Raw genomic sequence first — 8,714 nt, 5'->3', positions numbered from 1 at the left:
CAACAACTACCTCACATGCTACTACTGAAGGTCCTGTGTCACAACTGGAAAGAATATAACTTCTAATTTATTTACTCCTGCAGAATAGAATGCTCTGCAGTAAGTTACAAACTCAATGCTTAATAGAAATCAGAATAGAATTAAATTTTTAATAACTGCATCTCCATACGTGGTGAAAGCTAAGCTCCTGGTTTCAACTCAGGATTTAGGGGACGCTGAAAGGCATCTGGTAATACAGGGAAGTGTGTATGTGGAAAGTGGGCTTTGTGGCTGGAAACTCAAAGCACTGAACACTTAACAGGCAGCTCCTACCCAAGAATCTCCACTGGGAATTCATGGTGCCACAGTGGACATGTCTCTCCAGATCCCATGGTGGTGGCTGGGAGAGGACTCCTCAAACTTCAGATGATAAGGCCACTGAGAATAGTTACGTGTTTGGCCTGATTCTTCTTAACCTAAATAATCCAAGTAAAGAACTTTGCAAAATTCTCCTGACTCCAAACCTCCTAAAAAGATCATGGAGGATCTCAGCACACTGACAAACCTTCCCCTCACCAGAAGTATATGGGATAGAACTAGTTTTCCCACTTCCATAAATACAGGTTTAAGGGACATATGGTTCCAGGACCAGCAGTTGGCATAATGGCTATGTTGCTGGACTCCCATGTGGTTGACTGTGGTTTGAGTCCCGGGCCCGGTAGCTTAAACTCACACAGGGCATGTGTGTGTGCATGCCCAAGATCCTGAGAGGAGAATGGAGGAGAAGGGATTGCGGCATGGCCATCCCCCCTGGGATGTGATTTCTTACTTTCTGTCTCTCTGTCTCTCTCTGTCTTTCTGGTGAGTGCACACACTCAAGAGCAAAAACTTCTAAACAAAAAAAATATATATATATATGGCTCCAGTTACAATTTGCCTTGGGTACTGAATCTAATTCTTCACAATAATGGGTTGAGGAAAACTGAGAAAATAAAGAGAAATGTCTGACCAGTTCTGTCCAAATTGTAGTATGCTTTGAGAAAGTTCTATGTCCATACCATGGTTCTCATTCTAACAGACCAAACTTTCTTTTCTTTAAGTTTATTTATTTGTTTCCTTAGAGAAAAAGAGAGAAACAGGGAGATCCTCTATATTGTCTTCATGCCAAGATCCTCCTTCCAGTCCTGCAGCTAGCCGAGATTACAGATGTACCTGGCATGTTGAAACAGACTCAAAACATGAAACCAGAGCTTTTCCATATGGCCTCCAACATCACACTCTGGTACCCCTATTGCCTGTGACATAACAGACCCAGCTTTCCAGGCCTTTGACCCCTTTCTTCAATACCTGCCAAAGTGATCTTCGGATGTCCACCTCATTCACTGGATGCCAATGTTGACTCCAAGTTTGGAAAGACCATTTTATCAGCTCCAAGTGGCCCTGCCAATCTACTAAATTCTCCCTCGACATTAAACACTCTCCCAAATAACTCTTATATTCAGCTCTCCCTGGCCTAATTCTCAAGATCAATTCATAGAGTCTTGTTGTTCTTGCTGGTACATATTATTTTCTTCTCATATCAGGGGAAGTCTGTCCCTACTCAGCCATTGCAAAACATAGTTCTAGTTGCTGGTCTAGAAGCAATGAAGAAAGACAGATCTTGAGAAGGTCAAGTATCATACTGTGGAGTAACCATTCACATGGTATTCAGATGTTGTAGGTCAAACTGTGTCCCCTCAAACGTATGTTGAAGCCTTAATACCAGTATTTGTAATTGTGACTTTATTTAGCAATAAGGTCTTTGCAGATATAATCAAGTAGATGATGTCATACTGGATTGAGTTGAGCATGCTGTCCTTATAAGAAGAAGAGAGGACATACAGACACAGAGAAAATTCCATGCAGAGACTGAGCAAAGAATTGACAGATGCATCTACAAGTCAAGAACTGCCAAGGATTGTCAGTAACCTCTAGGAGTTAGGAGAGAAAGGCATGGGACAGAGTCTCCCTCTGAGTACCCAAGAAGGAAGCAACCCTACTGACACCTTCATTTCAGACGTCTGTGCTCCAGAACTATGAAAGAAGAGAATGCATTTCTATTCTCTTAAGCCATACAGTCTGAGGTCATTAGGACAACTCTAGGAAATGAATACAGTTGGCAGTAGGTGGCTGTTCTTCTCCACTTCTGCCAGTGGTCAGGGAGATCTCAGGTTCACACTCAAACCTCCTCACCCTAGATCTCAGGACCCCCTTCTCCCTACCAGGGCCCCAACTTTAGCATAGGAGACTTTCCAGGGTTGTTGGTTCAGATTCCTCAGTAGTTCTTATCATACTTACAACCAAATCTTTTAGCACAGTCAGCCTTCTTGCTTAAAGAGACAAGGACCTACTTAAGTGCTGCCTTAAAGTCCTAGTTTTTACTCTGTGCCCTATTTTGATGGTTGGCTTGTCTGGGTGTATCATTTTCCTCCTTCATAGTGTCTATACCCTTTAACATCAGCCAACCAGTTTTACCCCATTGCACACATCTTTTAATACCAGGACTATTAAAATAACCAATGTCTCCCCTTCTTCTTTTAACCTCCCAATCCACCCCATGTGAGAGTTTTAGTTATAGGACACCAAAGGTTATCAGCAACCCATGAACCTGTGCATTGGACCTTATCATCATCTGACCAGAGAATGATTGAACAAGGATCTCTTTCTAAGAATGTGCTCCCTAGGATCACACCTGATACCAATTACCTTAGGTTGGAATCTACCAGAAGGAGAGCCTGAGATGAGGATTGAATATAAGAAGCTCATTTGGGAAGTGATCCTAGGAGGCACCATAAAAGAATGGAGAAATGGGACAGAGAAGGAAAAGAAGCTAAATAAAAACGTTTGTCTCAGGGTTGATTACCACCATGTGAAAGTGGGGCTCAGTCTCTCTGAGAAACTGGGAGATTTTATAGCCCTCTCCTGAAAACATACCCACACAAGGGACGTGGAACCTGGGACATTCATCCACCAGTTCATTATCTGTCACTGATGAGTGGGTACTCCTGGAAGTGTTGACTTTCTACCACATCTCTGTGTCCCAAAGTCTTGAAAAGAGACAGACAGGGAGAAAGGATTGTGGCATGACCATACCTCACTGGGAGGTGCTTGCTCGCTCGCTCTCTCTCTCTCTCTCTTTCTCTTTCGCTCTCTCTGTTTCCCTCCTCTTTCTCTCTCTCTCTCTTGCAAGTACCCATACCCTGACAATTAAAAAAAGTTAGAGATTTCTGGTTTTAAGTGACATAACAATGCTGGCACTGCCCCTTTTTTCTCATGGAAATCATCCCAAATTGAAGACAACAGGAAATATAAATCAAACTGCATCTTTGAAGAAACTAGAAGACAGATATAAGTCCCCAAATACAAAATATGAGGAGCTGCTAAATGCAGGGGTACCAAACAGGGTGCAAGAGAGCTCTTGCGACTACAAATCTCAGCCACAGTGGCAAAGAATGGGCTCTGTAAAGTAGCCGACACATACTGGTGGGTGAAACTAACAGTTCCTGACTGAGAACAAACTCTGCGGATCAGGAACAGCACCTCGGAGAGCCAGGGAGGCAGTACTAAGCAATAAATCAATAGTCATTCCCTGACTGCAGGGAGCGATCTGTCCATAAGGCAGGGTAGACAGTTTCCTGCTCTTCTTGGCTAAAAGGAAGTAAAGCAACATTAGCCACATTACTCCAACTCACAGAAAATGTTGCAATGAAATGGAAAGAACTCGAGTCAGTCCGGAAGTTGTGGCCACAGAGGAACCACCAAAGGAGAAGCTAGAAAGATACTGTCCCTGCTCGCTGCAGCCATGGCCTGCATTCTCCTTCAGCGGGCCAGGTTGGTATCCAAAAATGCTTTGAAACCACCCTTCATTGCCACAAGGAATCTCCATGCCTTTACTACACATCTTCAAAAGCCTGGCACTCCTGAGATGTCCTCTATTCTTAAAGAGTGAATTCTTAGAGCTGATACCCTGTTGACCTTAAAGAGACTGTCTGTGTCCTAAGTATTGGTGATGGTATTGTCTGAAATGGTATTGTACATGGACTAAAGAACGTTCAAGCAGAAGAAATGGTAGAGATTTCTTTAGGCTTAAAGGGTATGTCTCTGAACTTGGAATCTGACAATGTTGGTGTTGTCGTGTTTGGAAATGATAGACTAATTAAGGAAGGAGATATCATGAAGAGGACAGGAGCCACTGTGGACATTCCAGCTGATGAGGGGCTATTCGGCCTTGTAGTAGATGCCCTTGGTAATGCCATGGATGGAAAGGGTCTAATTGGTTCTGAGACCCATAGGAGAGTTGGCCTAAAAGCCCCTGGAATCATTCCTCAAATCTCTGTGTGAGAACTGCACAGAGACTGGCATTAAGGCTGTGAATAACTTGGTACCTATTGATCATGGCCAAAGTGAGTTGATTATTGGTAACAGACAAACTGGGAAAACCTCAATTGCTATTGATGCAATCATTAACCAGAAACTTTCCAATGATGGAACTGATGAAAAGAGAAAGCTGTACTGTATCTATGTTGCTATAGGTCAGAAGAGATCCACTGGTGCACAGTTGGTGAAGAGACTTACAAGGGAAAGGGGTGGGGGGAATGTATGCATCTGCTCTCTAATCCTTCTACCTAGAAGAAGTAGCACATATCATTTCTGATTACGTTTCATTGGTTCCAAGAAGTCATACGGTCACCTAAATACAAAGTATCAGAAGTATAGTCCTCTTGTATTAGACAAAAGCAGAGGCAAAAATATTGGTGAGTAGCCGGGATATTTATCTACATCTCCTAAAGGTATTACCAAATGAAAGGAAAGGCAAACTATTCTTCATACTAAAAATATATCAGGGAAGACAGTGGCACTGCTGTAGAACACATTATTCTACAAGGCAGAATATCCCACATGGGGAGTTTCCTGATTTATTTCCCTGAGTACACCAAGAATGTGCTCACCCATGATCCAGAACTGGCTGAGCTGGGAGTGGGTCACGGTGTCAGGATCCTGTGGGAATGCTGTTCCTCTGTTCCTCTGTTTCTCTCTCTCTCTCTCTCTCTCTCTCTCTCTCTCTCTCTCTCTCTCTCCCTCCCTCCCAAATGTAATATGTATTTATTATCATACTTGTTACATTGTTGGTGTTATTTCTGATAGTAGAGAACTTCCATTTTGCTTATGATTTTACATGCTTTTTTTTTTTAAGAAAGAGAGATTTTTGTTATAGGGCATGTATGCTCACTGGAGAGACAGAGAGACACAAAGTGAGAAATCACCCCTCGGCGGAGGTGGCCATGCCACAATCCCTTCTCCTCCATTCTTCTTTCAGGATCTTGGACATGCACACATATGCACCCAGCATGAGTTTAAGGCACCGGGTCTAGGACTTGAACCACCATAAACTATGTGGGAGTGTGCATGTATGCCCCAGATCCCAAGAGTAGACTAGAGAAGGGACTGCAGTATGGCCATTCACCCTGGGGATGATTTCTCAGTTTTCCTCTCACTGTTTGTCTCTCTCTCTCTCTCTTTCTCTTTCGCTCTCTCTGTTTCCCTCCTCTTTCTCTCTCTCTCTCTTGCAAGTACCCATACCCTGACAATTAAAAAAAGTTAGAGATTTCTGGTTTTAAGTGACATAACAATGCTGGCACTGCCCCTTTTTTCTCATGGAAATCATCCCAAATTGAAGACAACAGGAAATATAAATCAAACTGCATCTTTGAAGAAACTAGAAGACAGATATAAGTCCCCAAATACAAAATATGAGGAGCTGCTAAATGCAGGGGTACCAAACAGGGTGCAAGAGAGCTCTTGCGACTACAAATCTCAGCCACAGTGGCAAAGAATGGGCTCTGTAAAGTAGCCGACACATACTGGTGGGTGAAACTAACAGTTCCTGACTGAGAACAAACTCTGCGGATCAGGAACAGCACCTCGGAGAGCCAGGGAGGCAGTACTAAGCAATAAATCAATAGTCATTCCCTGACTGCAGGGAGCGATCTGTCCATAAGGCAGGGTAGACAGTTTCCTGCTCTTCTTGGCTAAAAGGAAGTAAAGCAACATTAGCCACATTACTCCAACTCACAGAAAATGTTGCAATGAAATGGAAAGAACTCGAGTCAGTCCGGAAGTTGTGGCCACAGAGGAACCACCAAAGGAGAAGCTAGAAAGATACTGTCCCTGCTCGCTGCAGCCATGGCCTGCATTCTCCTTCAGCGGGCCAGGTTGGTATCCAAAAATGCTTTGAAACCACCCTTCATTGCCACAAGGAATCTCCATGCCTTTACTACACATCTTCAAAAGCCTGGCACTCCTGAGATGTCCTCTATTCTTAAAGAGTGAATTCTTAGAGCTGATACCCTGTTGACCTTAAAGAGACTGTCTGTGTCCTAAGTATTGGTGATGGTATTGTCTGAAATGGTATTGTACATGGACTAAAGAACGTTCAAGCAGAAGAAATGGTAGAGATTTCTTTAGGCTTAAAGGGTATGTCTCTGAACTTGGAATCTGACAATGTTGGTGTTGTCGTGTTTGGAAATGATAGACTAATTAAGGAAGGAGATATCATGAAGAGGACAGGAGCCACTGTGGACATTCCAGCTGATGAGGGGCTATTCGGCCTTGTAGTAGATGCCCTTGGTAATGCCATGGATGGAAAGGGTCTAATTGGTTCTGAGACCCATAGGAGAGTTGGCCTAAAAGCCCCTGGAATCATTCCTCAAATCTCTGTGTGAGAACTGCACAGAGACTGGCATTAAGGCTGTGAATAACTTGGTACCTATTGATCATGGCCAAAGTGAGTTGATTATTGGTAACAGACAAACTGGGAAAACCTCAATTGCTATTGATGCAATCATTAACCAGAAACTTTCCAATGATGGAACTGATGAAAAGAGAAAGCTGTACTGTATCTATGTTGCTATAGGTCAGAAGAGATCCACTGGTGCACAGTTGGTGAAGAGACTTACAAGGGAAAGGGGTGGGGGGAATGTATGCATCTGCTCTCTAATCCTTCTACCTAGAAGAAGTAGCACATATCATTTCTGATTACGTTTCATTGGTTCCAAGAAGTCATACGGTCACCTAAATACAAAGTATCAGAAGTATAGTCCTCTTGTATTAGACAAAAGCAGAGGCAAAAATATTGGTGAGTAGCCGGGATATTTATCTACATCTCCTAAAGGTATTACCAAATGAAAGGAAAGGCAAACTATTCTTCATACTAAAAATATATCAGGGAAGACAGTGGCACTGCTGTAGAACACATTATTCTACAAGGCAGAATATCCCACATGGGGAGTTTCCTGATTTATTTCCCTGAGTACACCAAGAATGTGCTCACCCATGATCCAGAACTGGCTGAGCTGGGAGTGGGTCACGGTGTCAGGATCCTGTGGGAATGCTGTTCCTCTGTTCCTCTGTTTCTCTCTCTCTCTCTCTCTCTCTCTCTCTCTCTCTCTCTCTCTCTCTCTCTCTCTCTCCCTCCCTCCCAGAAGAAGTGATTGATAAACTTTATATTCTTGATGTGCGTTGAATAATTCTGGAAGAATTAATTGATAAAAGGAAATAATTCAGGCCAGCAGATGGCATGGAGATTAAGGTGGCTGAATCCCACCTGGCAGGATGGTGGTTCAAGTCTCAGACCTGGTGGCAGGAAAATTACACCAGGAATGTATGGATATGTGCCCAAAATCCCAAGAGGAGGAGGAAGAGACAGGAGGGAAAGGGATTGCAGTGTGATCATCCCCCCAGAAGGTGATTGGTCAATATATCTCTCTTTCTCCCCAGTGAACACACATATTCTATAGCAAAAACAGAAAAAAAAAAGAGAGAGAGAGCAAGAGAGAGAGATAGCTTCAGGCTAAGACTAGGTGGCTTAATTTTCTGAAAAGTTCCATTTTACTCTATGTGATTTCGTATCTTACATATTTCATATTACAAGCATGTATATCATTTTAAAATTATTAAACGTATTAAAAAAAAAACAAAAATAAAAGACATGTAACCTTGATCCTGAAACACAAAGGGTAATATAAAGAATCTATCTCAATTTGTCTCCACTGGAATAAAATGGTGTAAGGTTTTCTAGAAGGACTATGTGATCCCAGAGAGACTTTTTGTTATTTAATATTTAATATGGCTTATGAATAAAATTTCCAAATGAGAGATACTTTTAAGCTCAGAGACAAAGGCATTAGATCTTGGTCTAAAATGAACTATGAGTAATCAATGTCTATGAAACAGATGACCCAATCACCATACAAGGTAGCTATCCATTTTCAACTGGAGTAGAGACTTGGGTTCTTGATTACAGCATTATGAATAGCATATGAATTCGTCATCTGTCCATCAAAGACAGTCCAGTTATTTTCTAAAAGCAGCAGGGACTATATCAGGGAGAGAAGGCTGTTCTTTCCTTATATAAACTTCATGTCTAGTACATTTCCCAGCCCAGGATCATTTTTAATGTAAATGTCATCTTGTTATGGAACTCTTTGTCCTTTCAAAGTTCCTCAAATCACTAATTAGTTATGCCACATTAATAGCAGCTCCTAGGCTCTGTATCTTTCCATACTGATGATAGACCTAAGGGGGGGGGGGACAGCTAGAAGTCAGTGAAGACTTTGATATTTTCTAGGCACTTGCATATCACCCTCTACCCAACGACGGGCTCACGCCACACCTCCCTTCTAGAAGCGCAAGAGCTC

At 42.5% G+C, this 8,714-nt stretch overlaps 1 pseudogene; it reads left to right on the top strand.

The window, feature by feature from the left end:
* The first annotated feature begins 3,820 nt into the window (after positions 1 to 3,820).
* Positions 3,821 to 5,869, top strand: LOC102473443 (ATP synthase subunit alpha, mitochondrial pseudogene; annotated as a pseudogene).
* The last annotated feature ends 2,845 nt before the right edge of the window (positions 5,870 to 8,714 follow it).

Source organism: Tupaia chinensis, unplaced genomic scaffold (genome assembly GCF_000334495.1).
Source record: "Tupaia chinensis unplaced genomic scaffold, TupChi_1.0 Scaffold000002_1, whole genome shotgun sequence".
NCBI lineage: Eukaryota > Metazoa > Chordata > Mammalia > Scandentia > Tupaiidae > Tupaia > Tupaia belangeri.
Note: the sequence above shows the minus strand (reverse complement) of the source record. Positions and strands in the feature narration are given on the sequence as shown.